Raw genomic sequence first — 23,726 nt, forward strand, 5'->3', positions numbered from 1 at the left:
ATGTAACTGTTGAGAAAAACTCAACACAAAACTCCTTATATACCCGTTCTTGGATGCAAAAAAGGTTGAGCCATCCTGAGCAAGTGAAAGAATAACCGTTTCCAATAAACATTTTGGTCAGAAACGGGGACATTCTATCCATGAGTCCAACTTCCCTTAACCGTGTCCGGTTGATGGTGGGTGCAACTGTAATTTCCCTGTTGTAAAGCCACCCCAACCGATTGTTCCATCGTGTCAAAATTTCTCGGAGCGTTGTTGTTGGGAAATTGTAAAATGGATGTAAACCCGCTACTCCAGTTGCTACTTCCCTCCTAGGAGCCATTTCTGCATAAATAAACATGAAACACAGCCAACAAAAACACAACAAAAGATTATAAGTAAACAGAACTGAAATTCCCAAGTCCCAGGATTCACGTCGTGAATCCATAAAGATTCACGTCATGAGTTCGTAAAGTAGCAACCAAAATCGGACATATCAAGACTCAAATCAGGTCAACAATGTCAATGGGGTTCACTCCTAAGGCCATTTCAAACTCATCACATGCACATGTAACAACAACTTCACATAGATAAGGTAACAATTTTAAGATTCAAGTCAAATGGAAACCCTAGCCCCTATATCTAGCAAATAAGTCAATAATAATCAATGTAAAGAAGATTAAATTACCTAATTTGGAAGATTATGTATGCAAAAGATGACTAAATAAAGAAATTAACCGCAATCACGAAGGGGGGTGGGGGGGACCAGAAGAAACATGTTCACTTCGTGGGTGAATAAGAAAGGAATTAGGTCTATTGGATTCTATCTTAAATATGTGGTCCCGAGTGTTTCAGGATTCATGGCGTGAATCTTTAAGGGTTCACGTCGTGAATTCAGTGTGGGCTGTAAAATTGGGCCATTCAATAATATAAAACTGTAACATGGAGTGGGCTGGACTAATAATGTGCTAAGGAGTATATTGTTTGTTCAACCTGGACTCACGTCGTGAATCATGATGATTCACGTCGTGAATATTGTCTGATCATGAAATTAATTATAAACTCCAAATTTGTCTATCATTATCACTTAATTTTTAGGGGCCCCACACTCAGTGTTATATTGTGCATAAAGTGATTCGGATGACATGATTGATTTCCTAAAAGCTAAAAATGCAAAACGAAAAAGAAAGAAAACGCAAACCAAACTCAGGTTGCTTCCTGAGAAGCGGTTCTTTTTGAGGAGTCGTGAGCTAGACTCCGTGCCTCTTATGTTGAATCTTCAGATGATTCCACCATCAGGATCTTCTGCTTCTTGAAACGCCTCTTAGAAGCTTGCACTCGACGAATATACGCCTTTTTAGAATTCTCCTTTTTAGCCATGACTTTGTTTCCATTGAGCTTGCGTTTGATCCCTTGAGTATTCAATTTTTCCTCGTTTTTAAGCTTTATAATATCCTCCTCCTCCTTCACCACTGAGCTAGTCACCTTTGATGTAACCTCCTCTTCATCACATCAACGAAAAATGGAACGGATGCCCTTGGTTTAGTGCGCTTGACTTGATCAATTGTCTTGATTTCTTCTCCCATAAGCTTTTCCAATTCTTCAAGTTCATTATCTTCATCAATATTGAACACTTCACCCTTAACATCATATCCTTGAAATCCATCATCCATTCCAAAAATTTCCTTATCATCTCCAACTCTCAAGGTGAGCTTAGACTCGCGTATATCAACTAAAGCCCAGTAGTGTTTAGTAACGGGCGACTAAGAATAATCGGAACATCGGGATCTTCTTTCATGTCCAACACCACAAAATCTATTGGAAAATCGAATTTCCCAATTTTTACAAGAATATCTTCCACAATGCCTCGAGGTTTGTCACTGAACGGTTTTCCATGTGAATAGTCATCTTTGTAGCCTTCAGCTTCGGAATATTCAGCTTCTGATAAAATGAAAAAGGCATTAAATTTATGCTAGCCCCATAATCGGCTAAAGCATAAATCTTCAAATTATTCCCGAACTCACATGGAAGAGTATGGCGTCCAGGATCTCCCATCTTCTTAGGTAACTCTCCTAATACAGATTTTGAGCTTTGATCACTTAGAATCACCTTAGAATTCGTCATTTATTCTTGACGAGTGTCTATTAAGTCTTGGAGGAACTTCGCATATTTAGGAAGTTTCAAAAGTGAATCAATGACAGGAGCATTAATAGGAATACCCTTTATTTGTTGAATAAACTCCAGATGTTCCCTTTCCAGTGGGCTAAGATGTGCTCGAGACGGGAATGGCAAAGGCGGTTTATAAGCTAGAACAAATACGATTTTTTCTGTGCAGACTGATCCCACGTCGTGAACATATCGAGCTCACAACGTGAATCTGGCGTTTCAGCAGCTTCTTCGTTTTTGAGCTTAGACTTCTTCGGCTTTGGTTCATATGGATTTGGCTCCACTTCTAATGCTTCTAGGAACTCAGAAAACACCTGTTCTTTAGTATCAATGGCCATGACATGAGATTGAACTTTCTTTTTGGGTGATTGTGAAGACAAATTGTTATTAACCAAAGTAGTAAGTTGACCAACTTAGACTTCTAAACTTTGAAACGATGCTTGATGATTTCTTAATGAAGCTTGATGCTCAATCATCATTTTGTGTTGTTCCTTCATCATATTCATGTGTTCTTTTAGCACTACATCGGTATCTCCGTACCTTCTCTCGGATGCTTCCATGGATCGGGTCAACATGGTTTCTAAGTCCACTTTCTTCTCGGTTGGTGGCTGCTCTTTTTGGTAGAAGCCTCGGCCAGTTTGCTTATATTTCTCTTCCTTTTGCTTCTTGTATTCTTTGTATGGCAGCCACTCTTTCTTTGGTTTTCTCCAGTCTTCATCGTATTTATCTCCACTTGAATAGCAAACTTGAGCTTTCTTGTTCCCATATTCATCCTGTTGCAATCTTTTGTCAAATGTGGGCCACTACATCTCTCACAACCAACTCGAATTGCATGAATTGATTGGTCCGTTTGGGTCGATCTCCTATTCATAGTGTTAAGCATTTCCATCATAGCATCCATTTCGTCAGAATGTGCACTCCAACTCCTTTCACGCTTTCATTCCATGGATTACGGTATTTACGACAATGCTTTGAAAATTCTTTAACCAATTCCTTAACCTCACCTGGGTTCTTCTTCGTAAGCGGTCCTTGAGAATCAAGGAGTTGTCTTGTCATTACATTGACCCCGCCATAGAATATAGACACTTCTTGTTGAATGTTAAGGTCATGTTGAGGACAATTCCTTAACAACCGTTTATAACACTCCCATGCTTCGTAAAGTGAATCCCCCGGATTTTGCTCAAAATTAGCTATTGCCTTCTTGAGTTTAGCTATCTTGGATGGTGGACCGAATTGGTCGAGAAACTGCTCACGCATTTAAGCCCAAGTAGTGATTGTACCAGGTGGAAGATTCTCTTAACCAATCCTTTGCAGCTCCTTTAAAGGTAACGGGAAGCATCCTTAGCAAGACGATATCTCTGTTAACATTCAGGACATTAAAGTAATAAGCAATGTCGTTCACTTCATCTAAATGCTTGAACGCATCATCATGATCTTTTCCATAGAATGGGATATCCTTTAGTGCAGAAAGGATATGTCCTTTCAGCTCGAATGTGGCAGTGGCAGGAATAGCGGGTTGTAATAAGCCTGGACCAACATCATCTCGAATTCTCTTTCTGTAAGCTCCCATGTACATTTCTTCAATATTCTCCATCTCGTTCCTTGGCTCATTTTCGGGTTCACTTGTATGTTCTTCAAATTCAGGCTCGGTATCGTATTCAGACTTGATTTGGACGGGTATTTGATTTAAATGTTCAAGCTTGCTCTTGTTCTTTGAAAATGAACTTGACTCCCCCGTTTTCTTCCCTGACTTCTTTGAGAACACTGATTTGAATTCATGTAAAGGTGTTTTCTTTGGTGTTTTATCTTGTTTCACGCTCTTATCCTTCTTTTTGTGAATTGCAGACTCGGGATCTTTAAGTGGTGACACCAAAGGTGTGTTAGAACCTTTGGTCATGAACTCCTTAGATAAAACAAAAAGATAAAACGTAAAACTGAACTAAGAAAGACGAACTAAAATAAACAAAACTAAGAACTTCAGTTCTCACGTCGTGAATCTTAAGGGTTCACGTCGTGAGTCTTGTAATGCAGAAAAAAAATTAAAACATAAAAGTAACTTCTTGCAGGTTTTACCCTACAAAAAGGATCGATTAATTTAAAGTAAACAAACTAATAATTAACTAAGCTGTTACCCGGCAACGGCGCCAAAAACTTGATGTGCACAAAAGTACCCACTAATTTTAATATTTATAACCTAACAAGCTTAGACTAACTATGCACCTATAGTTAGTGTACCTAGTCAAATTTTAATATAGCTTGGGTAAGTCGGGTATCGATCATAGGGAACGGTGTTACTAAATAATCTACCTGCTATCAAATTAACCTAATTATTAATAAGTTTAAAAAGGGTTTTATCTGATTTTACAAGATCAAACGAACTTAACCCAAATTCAATGAATACGTAAATACACTCTTGTTTAGTTCGAATCCACTTCGTCCTTATGGCTAGCTAATAATTATGGATTATCAAGTTGGTTATTATTATATTAGTAATTTAAGTCTAACTTTACCAATAATTAATTAATTAATTCATGTAAAACTATGTATGTCCACACACAATTAAACACAAAACCAATTATGATTATAAATATGCTATGTAAGATTTATTATGCAAACGCAATTATAGTCATAATCTACGTTCTCTAGCACAGCTAAATTTATTTACTTTAATTACTAACTAAGATTGGTCAATCCTAGCTCTAACAATTTAATGTTCACTAAATCACTAGGTAAACAAGTTCATGCAGTTAATGGTCACTAAGCTACACAGAACATGAATTTAAGCAACTAAAGAACCAAACATAAGCATGCTAGGTAACGATAAATAAAACACAAGCAATTTACCAACTAAATAAATCCATATAAAATTAAGTTATTCATAAGTTAGAAGCTTCATCTAGCTAAACAAGAGTAGCTAGATTCAGGTGCTCATAATAGCAACTAACAAACAAACACAAACTAAATAGGCATGAATGTTCATAAGTATCAAATAAGTAAACTAAATTATGAACCTCTACTCCTTTGGTGTTGAAAACCTTTTTCCGGAACTTCTCCTCTGCTAAAAATCATCTTCTGGAAACCCTCCAATCAGCCCAAAAGTCCTCAAGTCATAATGAGCAAGGGATATAGTTTTCTGAATTCCCGAGTTCACGTCGTGAACCATAAGGATTCACGTCGTCAATATGGGATAGACGTGTTCAACAAGGACTCTTCCACCCACCATGCATATCTTCTAGAACTCTCCACTCACGTCGTGAACCATGACTTTTTCACGTCGTGAGTACGTCTTTTGGTTATTTTTCATTCTTCTTTTCGTCAATCCTCCAAAGTTCCACATTCTATCAATTTCAGTCAGATCTTTGAAGATGCTTCTATTTGGCTACAAAATAACAATTTAAACTCATAAGTACCATTATTCTATGCAAATAACCAATATATCAATAGAAATGTGAACAAATATTGCCTAAAATATGTATAAATATGACAATATCAATATATATATATATATATATATATATATATATATATATATATTTGTGTGTGTGTGTATGTTAAATGTGATTCGAGCATTTGGAGAATTCCCATCGAGCACCTGGAGCACTTAGAACTTAATGGAGCACTTGAGATTCATGGAGCGTGTGAAAAAGGAACAGACCATTGGAGATGGCTTTGGATCATCCGACAAAGAAACGGATCAAGTGCCAAAGGAACGTATCATCTAAAATGTAATGCCAGTGTCTCATGTATTTTTCATTTTAGCATTTATTCCTTAAAAAGATTTCAAAATTGGTCCCTACGATGGGAGTACGAGATGGGTACATTGAGCATAGGTCCTTAAAGTTGGTCCAGAAATCCCTCGAGTACGTGAGGCATCCGTGTGTGTACGCTGAGTGTAATCAAGCAAAGGGAAAACCCTAATTTTTAGAGTTTGGACCCTATTTAAAGAACTTTATGGCCTTAACCCCTTTCTTACCTTCAACCTCCATCTCAAAACCCTATTTCTTGTGTGTGAGTTTTTAAGATTTAGAGTGACATTTTGGTGTTCTTGGTGGTAAAGGAAGGCCTTTGGAGTTGTGGTGTTTCTCTCAAACTTTTGGATATGGACTATTCTCATCTTTGTGCATCTTTTGGAGGTATAAAGTTCATATCTTAAAGCTTTATTTGTTAGATCTTGTTTAAGATTAGATTTATGTTCTTTCTATCCCAAAACCTTAATCTTTGTGAGTATGGAATACTCACGAGATTTTAGGCTGTCCTTTCAAATGTTTTAGGATGTATGGTGTCATAAAAATGCAAGCTTGGTCCTTGGTATTCATCCATGCAACAGTTAGGGAAGTTTAGATGATAATATAAGTTAGGGTTTTGGTTTTGAGCTTCCTTTTGCCATGAAAAGTCATAAAGGTTGCAACGTTATGGCTTTAGATGTTTTATTAGGCTTGGATCTGAAGTTTGGATGCGAAGTCTTAACCCATTAAGACCTTAGTTTAGAGTTTGGAACTTGGGTAATTATGTTGGGTGTAAACCTGAGTACGTTGGGCGTAGAGGGTTATCACTTTATAACCTTTCCATGGATCGACTATACAATAGGCATAATGTGGAGTACGTCGGCGTACTCCCAGAAAACTTATTGGTCCATTTTTGGGCCTTGGGCCATTAGGGATTTGGGGAAGCTTACTAAGATTTGTGCTTACAACTATGTTTTCGGTTTCATGTACTTCTGGTACTAAAGGGAAGGGTGCAACGTGATGACACAACATCCTCCCCCTCATGATTTCCGCGTTTATGATCTCTTTTACTCTGATGTTTTGTGATAGTTTCTATTTTGGATGATTTTGAAACATGTGATGTTTGGGATTGATGAACTTAAAAATGAAATTTTTAGTTATAAATTTTGGATCGTTACAAGTCAGTATTAGAGTCTTGGTTTGAGGGACTCGGGCACACTTTCGGGTGTCGAATTGGGGCAATGATACTATTTTAAAAGAAATTTTAAATTCTAAAAAGTTTTTCACAAATTAAAAGGAGGGGTGTGATGTGTGCAGTTAATCAATCTCAAGTAAGTGATTTCCAAAATAACCATATCTATGTGTTGTGATTAGTATGATCATATATGAATTGCATGCTAGAATAGGGCTAAGGATACATTCAGGAATCGTATGATAGAATTGTTTGATTTTTCTATGAAGCCTTATAGCCTAGGGGATTTAGATGTTATGGATTACATGGAATTAATATCGACTCAGTTAATTTCTAAGTGTATGCTTTAAAAGTTGTATATGATTAGGATCATATAGCTCTATAATGATCGATTTAGCCTCATTTCATCTTCCTTGTTTGGTTGTGGACTTAAGGTAAAATCATCATTTGATATTTTATGTGATCCATTTTGTGTATAACTTGCATGCATAAGGAGACCGACAGTGTTGATTGAGATTCTTTGTATGGTAGAGGTTGTCGGATTGAGAATTCCTAGGAGAGTCTAGGTAATGCAATAGTATATTTTAAATGTTGTATATCATAGGATTGTTATACAGATTTAGTGTGGTGACTTAGAAGAATTAGGACAGCTCTTAAGGAGGGTATAAATAGGTATGGAAGGTAGTATTGGATCTTTATTACTGGAAGCACATGATATGTACTCGAGACAAGGACATACCTGGGAATTCTAAGGAGACATGTATAGTAAGAGTTCCCTCGAGTTTTATGCTGATCACTTATATGTTTGTATTTCATTTTGAGTATGGTGGTGATCACTCGAGGAGGAGGTTCCGGCTCTTGTTCTGGTTTTGGTTCTGGCTCGGGCACAGAACATATTGATAAGAGGCTATGCGAGTTCATTACGATCGAGGCCACTCGCGGTATCATGGATGCTACTCCTGTTATGTTTGGTACCATCAAGGAGGGGATTATGGAGGTTATAGATGAGTGGCTCAGGGTCTTTCAAGCCGAGATTTTTGTGGGTCAGTTAAGAGCGCGAACTCCCTCATTTCGGGTGTTCAAGGCTTGTGGAGCTCTAAATTTCTTCGGGGCTAAGGACCCCATCGCTAGCTGATACTGGATCATTGGAATGGAGAATGATCAGGGTACGAATTTTTTCCTGGAAGGGGAAAAGGTAGGGTTAGCATCCTGCCTGCTGAGGGGTCGGGCACGTGATTGCTGGGACAAGTCGACATTAAAGATAACATTATAACTTTTTATATAATATTACTTTTTAACTATTTTTATGGTAAGTTATTTAGTTACTTATTTGATGATTAAAAAAAATAGTTTCATGGTTTTTTTTTTTTTTAATTTGGGATTACAATTTATGTTTAACACTATACTTTATAACTTTTAACGATCTATAAAATAATCCCTTGATTTTTTTAAGTTTAACTGAAATTTTGATTTAAGTTAACCATTTAACATTATATTGAAATTAATAATTTAACTATTTTGCATAAAATCATAAATTATACAAATATTGTGACTTTAAATGACAATTATTCACATATGTTAACATATTTAACCTAATAAGTTAACTATAATATTTAAAAAAGTTAAAGTCATAATTTTATAAATAGAAGTAAAATATGATATTTTAACATTGAAGTTTAGTTAATTTATGATTAAAATTTAGTTTTTACATTAACTTAACATTATTAACCAATTTATAATAATTATTAGAAAGAAATTGAAAAGTCATGAAGGTTTCAAATGCATGTGGTGCAAGTAAAAATGCATATTTTATAAGTATACTAGGCGAATGTCCACGTGTTGCGCAGAAACACCTATATAGTTGAAGTTTTACAAATATGTGTTTTTTTTTAATATAACAATAACGTTGTTGTTAAATTTGATATAACAATTTGTATACTAAATTGATATAATATATTGATTATTTTGAATTATATGATAATATATACATCTATTATAACTGCATAATCTCAATCGTTTGAATGTCTTCTACCCGATAGCTACACATGAATAAAATTAAATATAATATATGATTTAATGTTATTTTTAGTTGTTGTTATTGTAATTAATTTTTTAAAATTTATTTGCTTCATGTTTTAATTTCTATCATTATAATTATTTAAAACATCAAACATTATTTTTTGATTTTAAAGGTAACAATATAACAATTTATATAGATATTTTTTTTAATTATTGTTATTATAAATGATATTAAACTACTTAATTGAAAACTTTTAATGATTATAAAAATATATTTATGAAATATTTTAGTTAAATTGAGATTACAATTTATCACTTTTAAATATTTACAAAATATTCTTTGGTTTTTTAAATGGAACTGGAATTTATATTTAAGTTGGCACTGTAATGTTATATTTAAATTAACAATTTAAGTATTTTGTCAAAAGTGTTCAAAAATTATAGCTTTAAGTTGATAATGGTTTGCATACAACACCATTTTAAATATAATTAATTAAATATAATATGTTAAAAGTTAAATACACAACTTTATAAGTAGAAGTAAATATATTATTTTTAAAATTGAAATTTTGTTTTTTTATGATTACACTTTAGGTTTGATATTTATTTAACCTCATTAACAAACTTACAATCATTATTAGAAATACACTATAACTTATCATTTTTAACTATTTACAAAATATTATTTGGATTGTTTAAGTTAAACTAAAATTTATATTCAAATTGACCCTGTAATGTTATATTTAAATTAGTAATTTAAGCATTTTATATAAATTGTTTCAAAATTGTATCTTTAAAATGATAATGGTTTAAATCTAATATTATATTAAAACTAATAAATATAATATAATATATTCTTTAGTTTTACGTTATTTTAAACAATTATTACTTTTTACTAATTAAAAACTACTTATTTGAAATTTTTCATTATTATATTTAAAAAAAACTATCATACTTTTTTATTATACTTTCATTTTTTCCCCTTAAAGTTATGAAATATTGGAAGATAATGAACGGTCCAAATAAAATGGTAATTTGAATTTCAATACTATAATAATTGTTATCAACTGTGACCAATCTTAAAAACAATATGCTAGGAGTAGGTTAGGGGAGGAGGAGTGTTACACTTGAGGTATATTTTGATCGCTTATAATTTCTTATGAAAATATTAATATTTTATTTATTTTATTTTTCCTTTACAATAAAGAATGAATAGGAAAAAAGAAAATTGACAAATGTAATAAGATAATCTATTTTTATTGCTATAAAAACATTTAAAATTAGGTACATCCATATAAGTTTTGGTAGAACATAAATAATTTATTTTTATAACACACATAATTATTAGTTTTCAACAATAAAGTTGGTTTTCAACAATAAAGTCATTCGTTCTAATTCGTCATTATCACCAACAATTTGGAATAATAATTGTAAACTCATTTCATTAAAATCAATTATAAAAAATTTCATCGATATTATTTAAAAATCAATGATAAAAACTAACATAGTATATACATAGCATAAAATACATGTTGAATAATGTTCTCTTGTACATAAAATATATTTTCTTAACATAAAAAAGAGAGAGAAAACATAAAGATACATACATGTTAACAAAGTTAATTGCTCTAACTTATAAATAGTTTGATGGTTGATTTACCAAAAGCTCATGAGAAGTAATTATCAATCACACCTCATCATCATATGATTATAGAAAGATGCATAACACATAAACTTAAAAAATAATCTCAAGTATACCTTTGTAAACATACCTAAATTTGAACATTGGTTAATATCCAAAACTTTACATGCACCCAATTGAGTTTACATGAATTTATACTTGCAAAAGTTGCAATTGCTTTCTTACATCCATGGAACCACTCATATAACTCTTCAAACCCTATAAATATAATCTATCATTTTGTGTTGACATACATGCAATATGTAACTACAAATTTCTTATATAAGCTAAATATTTCATTTAACTCATCAATTAAATAGCATGATTTGAAGAGTTTTAAGATTTACAAATCATAATATTTCAATTAATCATAAATTAATTTGTATAAGTTGAATAGTCTTGGGAGTTTCAAATGCACGAGGTTTAAGAGAAAGTGGTATTGGGAGTTTCACATGCATGAGGTTCAAATATATGTTTTTTAAATATAACAATATCGTTATTGTTAAATTTGGTATAATAATTTGTATACTAAATTGATATAATATATTGACTATTTTGAACTATATGATAATATATATATATATCTATTATAATTGTATAATCTCAACCGTTTGAATGACTTCTACCCGCGAGTTACTCATGAATAAAATTAAATATAATATATGGCTTAATGCTATTTATAGTTTTTGTTATTGTTAATCAATTTTTTAAAGTTTATTTTCATAACGTTTAAATTTCTAACATTATAATTATTTAAAATACGAGACATTGTTTTTTTCATTTTAAAGGTAACAATATAATCATTTATATAGAGTTATTTTTATCTATTGTTATAATAAGTTATCTTAAGCTACTTATTTGAAAACTTTTAACGATTATGCAAATATATTTAAGAAATATTTTAGTTCAATTGATACTATAATTTAGTTTTTGCAATTAGCACTACAATTTATCACTTTTAACTATTCACAAAATATTCATTGGATTTTTTAAGTGGAACTAAAATTTACATTTAAGCTAACACTGTAATGTTATATTTAAATTAACATTTTAAGTATTTTGTCCAAACTGATCCAAAGTTGTAGCTTTAAATTGATAATGGTTTACATACAACAACATATTAAATCTAATAAATTAAGTATAATATGTTAAAAGTTAAAGACATAACTTTATAAGTAGAAGTAAATATATTATTTTAATATTGAAATTTAGTTTATTTATGATTACACTTTAGGTTTGATATTTATTTAACAATATTAACCAAATTATAATAATTTTTAGAAATACACTACAATTTATCACTTTTAACTATTTACAAAATATTATTTGGGTTGTTTAAGTTAAACTAAAATTTATATTTAAGTTGATCCTGTAATGTTATGTTTAAGTTTATAATTTAAATATTTTATACAAATTGTTCAAAAGTTGTAGGTTTAAAATAATAATTGTTTACATCCAACAATATATTAAAACTAATAAATTAAGTATAATATGTAAAAAGTTAAAAACATCTTTATCATTATCATACATACTTATAAAACTAGCATTTTTTCTTGAATCTCATGCATTTGAAACCCTTTTTTTTAACTTCCTCAAACTACATTCATTTGAAACCCCTTTTTTTAACTACTGCAACTCAAAAGTTTTCTTAATTATGATATAGCACTCAAGTTTTATAACTTATATTATGTTTAATTAGGATTTAGTGAAAAGTTTACTATAAAAATATCAATCTTTTGGGAAGACATGCATACAAATCATATACAAATTTCAGAAACAAAATAAACTTAAAGGTTTTGTGTTTGGTTAAGGTCTTGCGACCACTTTTGGAGATATGCTATTATATTAGAGCTTTTAATTTGTAAGTTTGTTATATTAATTCGTTTTTATATTTTCTTCGTTTTTGGATTATTATAATACAGTCGTTGTATATTGTGGTTTACTCGTTAATATATTGATTATATGTTATATAGGGTGATGTCGAAAATATTTAATTAAAACTTTAAATATGTTTTTTTGTTATACAATTGTACCGTTTCAAAAATATAATTAATTAAAACTCATACTTATGTTATACTTTCCATCTCTCCTTCTCTCTCTCTCTCTCTTTATATATATATATATATATATATATATATATATATATATATATATATATATATATATATTATAATAGAGGTCAAAACACTTCAACCAAAATTCATTTAAAATCTAATATTTCAAATGCTTTTTAATAATGATTGTAAAAATTTCAACATGTGTTACTTACTTGATTGATTAATAAAAATAATAATGTTTTGAAACTCTTAAATCTTAAACTTATATGGGTCATCGTGGATCGATTGACCAAGAGTGCCAATTTCCTAGCCATACGGGAGAGTTCGTCGGCAGAGAAGTTGGCCAACCTGTATGTCAGCGATATTATCTCTCGCCATGGAGTCCCAGTTTCCATTGTTTCCGATCGAGATGTCAGATTTACTTCCCGTTTTTTGGCAGAAGTTCCACGAGGAACTGGGTACGAGACTGCATTTTAGTACGGCGTTCCATCCTCAGACTGATGGGCAGAGTGAACGGACCATTTAGACCCTCAAGGATATGTTGAGGGCGTCTTTCATTGATTTTGATGGGAGTTGGGATTCCCACCTACTGCTTGCAGAGTTCGCCTACAGAAATAGCTATGATTCCAGTATTGGCGCCCCGCCTTTCGAGCTGTTGTATGGGCGGAAGTGTAGGACCCCAGTCTGCTGGCGTGAGGTTGGGCACATGGTGATGGGTCGGACAGAGGTAGTTCTGCAAACTACCGAGATGATATAGCAGATTAGACACCGACTACAGACCGCTCAGATTCGGTAGAAAATTTATGCCGACCGATGCCGATTTGAGCTGGAATTTCAGGTGGTTGACATGGTTCTCCTAAAGGTCTCACCCTGGAAGGGTGTGATCCGCTTTAGGAAGAGGGGAAAATTGGGTCCCCGTTACATTGGGCCGTTCAGGATTGTTGCCAGGGTTGGCAAATTGGCTTATAGACTAGAGCTCCCGGATGAGCTTAGCTAGATCCACAACACATTTCATGTTTCGCAATTACGAAAATGCATTATGGAGTAGGAGGCAGTGGTATCGTTGGATGATATTCAGGTCGATGAGCGCCTGAACTATGTGGAGATGCTTGTGGCTATTTTGGAGAGGAAGAAGAAGATTTTGTGGAACAAGGAAATACCTCTAGTAAAGGTACAGTGGGAACATCGGAGGGGATCCGAGTAGACATGGGAGCCGGAGGCGGAGATGCGCGAGCATTATACGACATTGTTTATTTCAGCGGACTTCGAGGGCGAAGTCTAGATTCAAGTGGGGGAGTTGTAACGCCCCGATTCTTAGGTATTGTTTTAAATAAGATTTCTTGGGTTAATCCCTACTCGACGAGTTGGTTGCCCTACTCGTCGAGTAGCAGCAGGGTGGGATCGCGTGTTAAGTGACCTACCCGACGAGTCCATATTGGGACTCGGCGAGTAGGAGCTAGCAGATGAACCCTAAATCCCGGGGTTTTTCACCTTAGTTAAAGGAACCTTAGCATCCCTTGGTCCTCTTTACAGTTCTAGAGAGTCCTTGAGAACCCTAATACGTGTGTGTGTGTGTGTGCCCATTGTGTGTTTGAAGCTTGAAAAGAGGACCTTTGGAGGGAGAAGGCTTGCAAGAAAAGCAGATTGGAACAAGTAGAGTGTGGGAATCAACACTTATCTCAGTTATCATCTTCTAGAGGTACCCAAATCGCCATTTTCCTTGTAAATCTCTTCTATTGGTTGAGTTTTAGGATTTTTATGGAATATTAAGTTGACAAGATGAGCTATGGGCTAGATCTGAAGTTGTAACTTCAGATCTGGACCCTCCTTGAGTTCTAGAAGCATAAAGTTGCAGTTTTGGTCATGATTGAGGTCCCTCTTGAGCATGAAGCTCCATTAAGAACTTAAAGTAGGCATTTAGATCCTTTATAGCCATGCATGCACGTAAAGTTTGCAACTTTACGTGATAAGCATGCCATAGAAGCTTGGATCTGTGATTTGGAGCTGCTGCATGGCTCGAAACAAGTTTGTATGGAAAAAGGACTGAATGGGCTCGGCGAGTCACATGAAGATGGTCGTGAACTCGATGATTTTTATGAACAACTCGGCGAATCCGATAAATATTGCCATAAACTCGGCGAGTTGAAGAACAACTCGGCGAGTCGGATAAGTTTTCTCTAGGATATGTATGCGTGTGTATCCGTCGAGTTGCAAGGAGGAAACTCGACGGGTGGCTTTAAAGTTTGATCAAGAATCGAAGGGACTCGACGAGTCACCCCGATGACTCGGCGAGTTGGAAATTGCTTCAAGGAACTCGGCAAGTAGCCGAGGGTACTCGACGAGTTAAGGTCAACATGGAGTGTTGACCTTAACTGAGGACTTTGACTTTGACTAGGGGTTGACTAGTGGGTAATGGAGTACCTTTTAAGGTTAAGGACTTATGAGTATGTTGCACTATGATAATAGGTGGTGGAGCCTGTGTAAAGTGATGCAAGAGTTGGAGTTAACCTTTCGAGTCGACATCTGCGAGGTGAGTTACCCTCATTATATCGGTAGGGTCTACGGCACCAAGGCCGGCCCTTTTAGTTGTTATTGTTATGGTATGATACATGTGGTTATGATCTGTTTGATCAGAATCAGGGTAGACAATATGTTATGCTCTTATGATCCGTGGGGATTGGTATGTTAGTGACCTGCTAGGTCGGTGCTCTAGTTACGAGGAAATTCTATGATTGATGATCAGTGAGATAAATGTGTTTGATGTTTGTATATGCCAATATATGATAGTTATGTGCATGTGGTTATTTGCTTGTTGGTTGGGTTGAGGCGGTCCTGCTTTGTGCTGAAGGCCAACATACCCTATGAGCGGGGGAGACTGTAGGCCCACGTGGCGGACCAGTCATGCCGAAGGCTTAGGATAGATCCAGATAGACTGTAGGCCCTGTAGGGCGGTCCAGTCAGGCCGAAGGCCGAGTATGCATGTTGTTGATTATCTGTTATTGATATGGTATTAGCAGTGTGGTATTGGTATTTTAGGGGTAGCTCACTAAGCCCTCGGGCTTACAATTTTCAGTTTATTGTTTCAGGTGCTTTAGGAGATCATGGCAAGGCGAGGGTGTGACCGTAACGCTCCTCATCCTTATGTTATGATTTTGGGACACTCTGATGGATATTGATTTGAAAACATTTTTGTAAACAAGCGTTGTTTGATTTTATTTATGATTGAAAAAGTTTAAATTTGGCGTAAAACTTATGGATGTTACAATGTGTGTGTATATATTATAATAGAGGTCAAAATACTTCAACCAAAATTCATTTAAAATCTAATATTTCAAATGGTTTTTAATAATGTCATTTGAAACTCCTATGTATTTTTCCTTTCACCACATTTATTTGAAATTCACATGACTTTTCAATTTCTTTCTAATAATCATTATAGTTAGGTTAATTATGTTAAGTAAATATCATACATAAAGTATAATCATACTTAAACTAAATTTCAACATTAAAATAATATCTTTACTTCTACTTATAAATTTATGTTTTATAACTTTTAACATATTATACTTATAAATTTATGTTTTATAACTTTTAACATATTATACTTAATTTATTAGTTTTAATATATTGTTGGATGTAAACTATTATCATTTTAAAGATACAATTTTGGAACAATTTGTATAAAATACTTAAATTATTAATTTAAATATAACATTACAGAGTCAAGTTAAATATAATTTTTAATTTAACTTAAACAACCTAAATAATATTTTGTAAATAGTTAAAGGTAATAAATTATACTATCTTTCTAATAATGATTATAAGTTGGTTAATAAGGTTAAATAAATATCAAACCTAAAATGTAATCAGAAATAAACTAAATTCAATTTTGAAATAATATCTTTACTTCTACTTATAATGTTATGTCTTTAACTTTTATCATATTATATACTTAATTTATTAGATTTAACATATTATTATATGTAACCATTATCAGTTTAAAATTATAACTTGTGAACAGTTTTTGCAAAATTTATAATAGATGTATATATATTATCATATAATTCAAAATAATCAAGATATTATATCAATTTAGTATACGAATTATCATATCAAATTTAACAACAATGTTATTTTTATATTTAATAAAATATATATTTGTAAATACTTCAACTATATATGTTTTTCTACGCATTACAATGTTAACTTAAATATAAATTTCAGTTTCACTTAAAAACCAAAAAATATTTTGTAAATAGTTAAAAGTGATAAATTGTAGTTATTATCATTATCATTATCATCATACATATAAAGCAAACATTTTTTCTTGAATCTCATGCATTTGAAACCCCTTTTTTAACTTCCTCAAACCACATTCATTTGAAACCCTTTTTTTTTAACTAACGCAACTCAATAGTTTTCTTAATATGTTTTGTCACTCAAAAGTTTTATAACTTATATTATGTTTAATTAGCATTTAGTGAAAAGTTTAGTATAAAAATGCTAATCGTTTGGGAAGACATGCATACAGATCATATACATATTTCAGAAAGAAAACAAACTTAAAGTTTACCATAAAATGCTAATTTTATGACCACTTTTGGAGATATGATATTATAATATAGCTTTTAATTTGTAAGTTTGTTATACTAATTCATTTTTATATTTTCTTCGTTTTTGGATTATTGTAATACACTTTTGGAGATATGCTATTATATTAGAGTTTTTAATTTGTATGTTTGTTATATTAATTCGTTTTTTATATTTGCTTTGTTTTTTGATTATTGTAATGTAGTCGTTGTATATTATGGTTTAATCGTTAATATATTGATCATATGTTATATAGAGTGATGTCAAAAATATTTAATTAAATATTTTAAATACATGTCGTTCAAAAAAATATTTTTAATATGTTTTTTTTGTTTTGTAATTGTACTGTTTCAAAAAAAAAATTAATTAAAACACATACATATTTCATATACATATTTCAAAAAGAAAACAAACTTTTATTATGTTATTTTGTTTTGTATTAATTGTACTGTTTCAACCAAAATTTATTTAAAATCTAATATTTCAAATTCTTTTTAATAATAATGTTTGTAAAATTTTCAACATGTGTTACTTAATTGATTGATTAATAAAAATATTAATGTTTTGAAACTCTTAACTCTTAAACTTATATTATTTAAATTGTTAGTTACCTAAAATATTTTTCCTACGTAAAGATAATATTTTTATGTTTGGTTACTCATATTTGTTTATGTAATAAGAAAACAATGTGTGCATAGAATGACTACTTCAATTTCACATAGGAATTGATACCACTAGAGATGTATGTTATCTTTAACCAGTGGTAGGAGATCCACACACCCTTTTTAATTATTTATATTAATGGTTAGTAATATCTATTTTATATTCATATTCACCTTAATTTTTAGGTACAAAATAAGGAAGATGATTGTCAGCGCACTAACATAAAGTCAAACGTACTCCTTGTAAAATATGTCATTAAAATTAAATATCATATTTACTAATCGACTTATTTTAAAACTCTGGATGACATTTATGTATAATGATATATTTTGTATGACTTCATTCTTAATTTCAATGTTTAATATTTGAAAGTTCGTATATAATATAAATAGTGTAATACAAAGTTTATTAGTTCAATTTTACTTATTAGTAGCTCATTCAAAACAACTTATTTCTTATTTTATCCAAAACATATCATCGGACATAAGAAAAGTAGATTATATTAATGTTATACAAAAACTTATAATATATATTGGATATTATAAAAGTAAAAGTAAAGTCTATAAGGTATGGATTATATTAGATAGTATCAAAATATAAGTTGATGAATTTTTATGTTATTTGATAATTCGGTTAATGCCCAAAACATGACTAAAAACGTAAATTTCAACATATTTCTATTTTTTTCCATAATTATTTTAACCACTTAGATGCATTATTGCGCAACGCGCAAGGTTAGGCCTACTATATACTTATAAAGGAAACATTTTTCCTTTCACCATATTCATTTGAAACTCCCATGACTTTACATTTTATTTCTAATAATAATATGGGTTGGTTAATTAGGTTAAATAAATAGCAAACCTAAAGTGGAATCATATATAAACTAAATTTCAATATTAAAATAATATATTTACTTCTACTTATAAAGTTATGTTTTTTAACTTTGTAACAACGTAAATTTTCGACCAAAATTTTAAATTTCAAACACATTCATTTCAATAAATAAACCATAAAGTGCCACAATGTCAATTCATCAAAAATGATGTCCAAAAGAAAACTGTATATAAAACTCCAGGATCCTCTAAATCATCAAACAATCTCCGGTGGGTGTGTACAATCAAGTCGGCGCCTTCCCGTGATTCCCAAGGTCCTCATAATGAGAAAGCCTAGATTCCCAAAATCATAAAACACTCAAGGTCCTCATATTTAGGAGGAGAAACCCTAGATTCCCAAAATCATGAGATCTATTCAAAATAATGAGAAAGGTGCAAGCTTTATACCTTTCCCAGAAGCTCTGAAGTTAAACAACCTCAGATCTAGCAGCACCTTCTTGTCCCTTAGCTTGGAATTCTTCCTTTCTCTTCACAAGATGCACCAAACACTCAAAATTAGTTAAACACACTCTCTCTAAGCTTAATGGCCGATTAGGGTTTGCTCTCAAGGAAGTGTAGCCGCAAATGAGGCTATAAGTTCCTTTAAATAGGCCCCAAACCCGGGGATTTAGGGTTTCTCATCCCAGCGCCTACTCGGCGAGTCAGCTCTCGGACTCGTCTAGTAGGTCATTAACCCCACGTGGCACATCGCGACTCTACTCGATGAGTTAGAGCATTGACTCATCGAGTAGCTCAAAAGACAAATAAATAAATAAATAAATAATATATATGGAAGTCCGGATGTTACAATTCTCCCCCACTAGAATCAAACTTCGCCCTCGAAGTCATGATTTGAAAATAACTCTGGATACTGCTCTCGCATCTCGGACTCCGGCTCCCACGTCAACTCGGACCCTCTTTGATGTTGCCACTGGACCTGAACCAAGGGTACCTATTTTTTCCTCAGAACCTTCACCATTTGATCCATGATCATAATTGGTCTCTCAATGTAATTCAGGCTCGCATCCACCTTAATGTCCTCTAGTGGTACCACTGTCGTCTCATCGGCTACACACTTCCTCAGCTAAGACACATGGAAGGTGTTATGAATCTGACTCAACTCCGCAGGTAGATCCAAACGGTACACTACCCTACCCACTTTGGCAGTCGCCCTGAAAGGACCGATGTATCAGGACCCCAAATTGCCCCATTTACTGAATCAGATCACTCCTTTCTAAGGGGATATCTTATGGAGTATAAAATCTCCGACCTGAAACTCCAGCTCAGATCGTCGCCTATCTGCATAACTATTCTGGCGACTCTGGGCCGTCAGTAACCTCTGTCTGACCTGTTGAATCTGCTCAGTCTTCTTCATCACTATCTCAGTGCCACCCATCACTCGCTGCCCCACCTTTCCCCAAAAAATGGGAGTTCGACACTTTCTCCCATGAAGAAGCTTAAAAGGAGGCATATCAATACTCGAATCAAAGTTGTTATTGTAAGAAAACTCGACCAATGGGAAAATAAGTGTCCCAACTTCCTCCGAAATCCATAACACATGCACGCAGCATGTCCTCAAGCGTCTGAATCGTCCACTCGCTCTGCCCGTCTGTCTGCAGATGGTACGTGGTACTGAAGTGTAACCAGGTGTCCAACTCCTCGTGAAACTTCTTCTAGAATATGGAAGTAAAACGCACATCTCGATCTAACACTATCGATGTCGGCACTCCATGATGAGCTACCACCTCCCTTACATAAATCTCGGTCAATCTCTCTGTAGAAGATCTCTCACTGATGGCGAGAAAGTGAGCGCTCTTCGTCAGCCGATCCACAATTACCCAAATTGTGTCAACTCCACACGCAGTCCTCAGCAACTTGGTGATAAAATTCATGGAAATCTGTTCCCACTTCCACTGGGGAATCTCCATAGGCTACAATGGACCATGAGGACGCTGGTGCTCGGCCTTAATCTGACTACATGTCAAGCACTTCTCGACTATCCAAGCCACGTCCCTCTTCATATAGGCCACCAATAATCTCTCTTCAGGTCCAAGTACATCTTAGTGGCTCCTGGATGGATCGAGAATCTCGATCTATGCGCCTCCTCCATCAGAATATGGTGAGCTACGCCAGAATAGGGCACCCAAATCCGCCCTCGGAAAGTCATAAGCCCTCGACTATCTGACAAAAACTCGGACACCTGCCCAATCACCCGCTCCCTTTTTCGGTTCTTCGGTCTCATGGCTTCCACCTGGGCCTCTCGAATGGTATATAAGACTGGAGTCATCATTATCATCCTCATACACACATCTCGGATCGGAGCACTCTCTGCCCTACGACTCAGGGCGTCACCTACCACATTAAGCCTTGTCTAAATGGTACAAGATCTCGCAGTCATAATTTTTCACCACTTCCAACCACCTCCTCTGTCTCATATTTAGGTTGCGTTGATCCATGAGATACTTCAGACTCTTGTGGTCCATGTATATGGTAAACCTAACAACATAAAGATAGTGGGGCCAAATCTTGAGGGCAAACACTACCGCCCCTAACTCCAAATCATGTGTGGGATACCTCGTCACATGACCCCTCTACATCAACACTGCACCCATCCCTGAGATAGATGCATTGCAATAGACCACAAAGTCCTCCACTCCCACCAGAAGGGATAGCACCGGAGCTTCGCACAACCTATGGCGAAGGATCTCGAAAGATGCCTGCTGCTCAGGCCCCCAAACAAAAGTAACACCCTTCCGGGTTAACTTGGTGAGAGGAACCACAATCTTGGAGAAATCCCTGATAAATATCTGATAGTAGTCGGCCAATCCCAGAAAACTCCTGATCTTGGATGGGGATCTCGGCACCTCCCATCGCATAACCACCTCAATTTTGGCCGGATCGATCAAAATCCCGTTCTAATTAACGAGATGTCCCAGAAACTGGACCTCTCATAACCAGAGATCACATTTCGAGAATTTGGCATACAACCTCTCCACCTCAAAACCACAAGAACCTCTCGCAGATACTCCTCATGCTGCTCCCTGGATCTCGAATATACTAAGATATCATCGATAAACATGATCACCGACCAGTCCAACATAGGCCTGCACACCCGATTCATGAGATCCATGAAGGCCACCGGTGCGTTGGTGAGTCCGAAAGGCATCACCACGAACTCGTAATGCCCATAACGAGTTCTAAAGTCTGTCTTCTGAATAACCTCCGCACACACTATCATCTGGTGATATCCGGATCTCAAATCAATCTTGGAAAACCAAGATGCCCCTGAAGCTAATCGAATAGATCATCAATCCTCGGTAGAGGATAACGGTTCTTGACCGCCAACTTGTTCAACTCCCGGTAATCAATGCACATCCGGTGTGAACCATCCTTTTTCTTGACAAAAAGGATCGGCTCTCCCCATGGCGAGCTACTCGATCGAATAAATCCCTTCCCCAACAGCTCCTGAAGTTGCGAGGATAACTATTGCATCTCTGGCAACGCAAGGTGATAAGATGCCTTGGCGATAAGCGCCACCCCCGAAACTAGATCAATCTGAAACTCCACTTGCCTCTCGGGAGGCACGCCCGGTAACTCCTTGGGGAAAGCATCAGGGAACTCGCATACTATCAGAACCTCGGATATAGAACTTGGACTCTATGAAATAGTCCACGAACCATCACATACTCCAGGAATCCCATACAACCCTGCTGTAAACTTTTCCTGGCCCTGGAGGCAGAGCAGAAAGCTGACCCATATTTAATACCCTCGCCATACACTGTAAGCACTCCCCCACTAGGGTCTTGTATAGTCACCAACTGGCGCTCACAATCGATCACTACTCCAAAGCATCTCAACCAATCCATGCCTATGATGGCGCATACATCACCCATCGTGATCAGTACCAGGTTAATCGGAAACTCGACGCCAAAAATCTATAGCACACATCCTCGGAATACCTCAGTGGCAAAAATTGCATGCTCATATGCTATAGAAACCCTCAGAGATCAACTCAATGCCTCACGTCGGATACCGATGTGACGACTAAAGGCTATAGACACGAAGGATCGACTCGTACCCGAGTCAAATAACACTAAAGCAGATACATAACTCATAAGAAATGTACCTAAATATAGCACGGGATAATCACACAAAGAGAATCTCAAAATAAATAAATAAATATACATACCAACCACGACATCGGGTGCTGCACGGACGTCCTCCGTTGTCAGCTGAAAAGCCCTACCATGAGCCTTCGGAACCTCAGCCTTCACCGGCCGAACATCAGTAGCATGTAATGCAACAGGAGTGGAACCTTAGGCTGATCCCTGAACAAGTTGAGGGCAATCGGCCTTCCGATGGCCACTCTGATTGCAGTGGAAACAGATTGCAAAACCCTTGGGGAAATCCTTCACCATATGCCCCTCCTTGCCACATTTGTAGCAAATCCCCGCCCGACAAGATCCCTCATGAATCTTTCCGCACTTGCCACAAGTGCTGCCCTTATGGCCTCCTGATATCGAATCAGCGGGCTTAGCCCGCTTGGCTGTCGGCAGCGACTTCGCCGACCATCGGTCTCTCCCCTGAGGCTCCGCGTCCTCCCTCGCCTGAGTCTCCAGCTCGATATCCCTCCTCCTGGTATTTTCCTGGATCTCATAAAATGTACGGTAAGACGATTTCACCATGAACTCCCGAATATCCCTCCTCAAAATGCTCAAGTACCGGCACATGCGCGTCCTGCTCAGTCGCCACATGCTCAGGGCAAAACAACGCCCTCTC

At 34.8% G+C, this 23,726-nt stretch overlaps 1 non-coding gene across 1 annotated transcript; it reads left to right on the forward strand.

Moving 5' to 3' along the window:
• The first annotated feature begins 3,247 nt into the window (after window positions 1-3,247).
• LOC145013465 (small nucleolar RNA R71) lies at window positions 3,248-3,354 on the forward strand. The gene has a single exon (XR_013665023.1). It is a non-coding gene; the product is annotated as a small nucleolar RNA R71 (small nucleolar RNA).
• Window positions 3,355-23,726: the final 20,372 nt, after the last annotated feature.

This window comes from Lactuca saligna, chromosome 8 (assembly GCF_052625555.1).
Source record: "Lactuca saligna cultivar CGN05327 chromosome 8, ASM5262555v1, whole genome shotgun sequence".
In the NCBI taxonomy this organism is placed as follows: domain Eukaryota; kingdom Viridiplantae; phylum Streptophyta; class Magnoliopsida; order Asterales; family Asteraceae; genus Lactuca; species Lactuca saligna.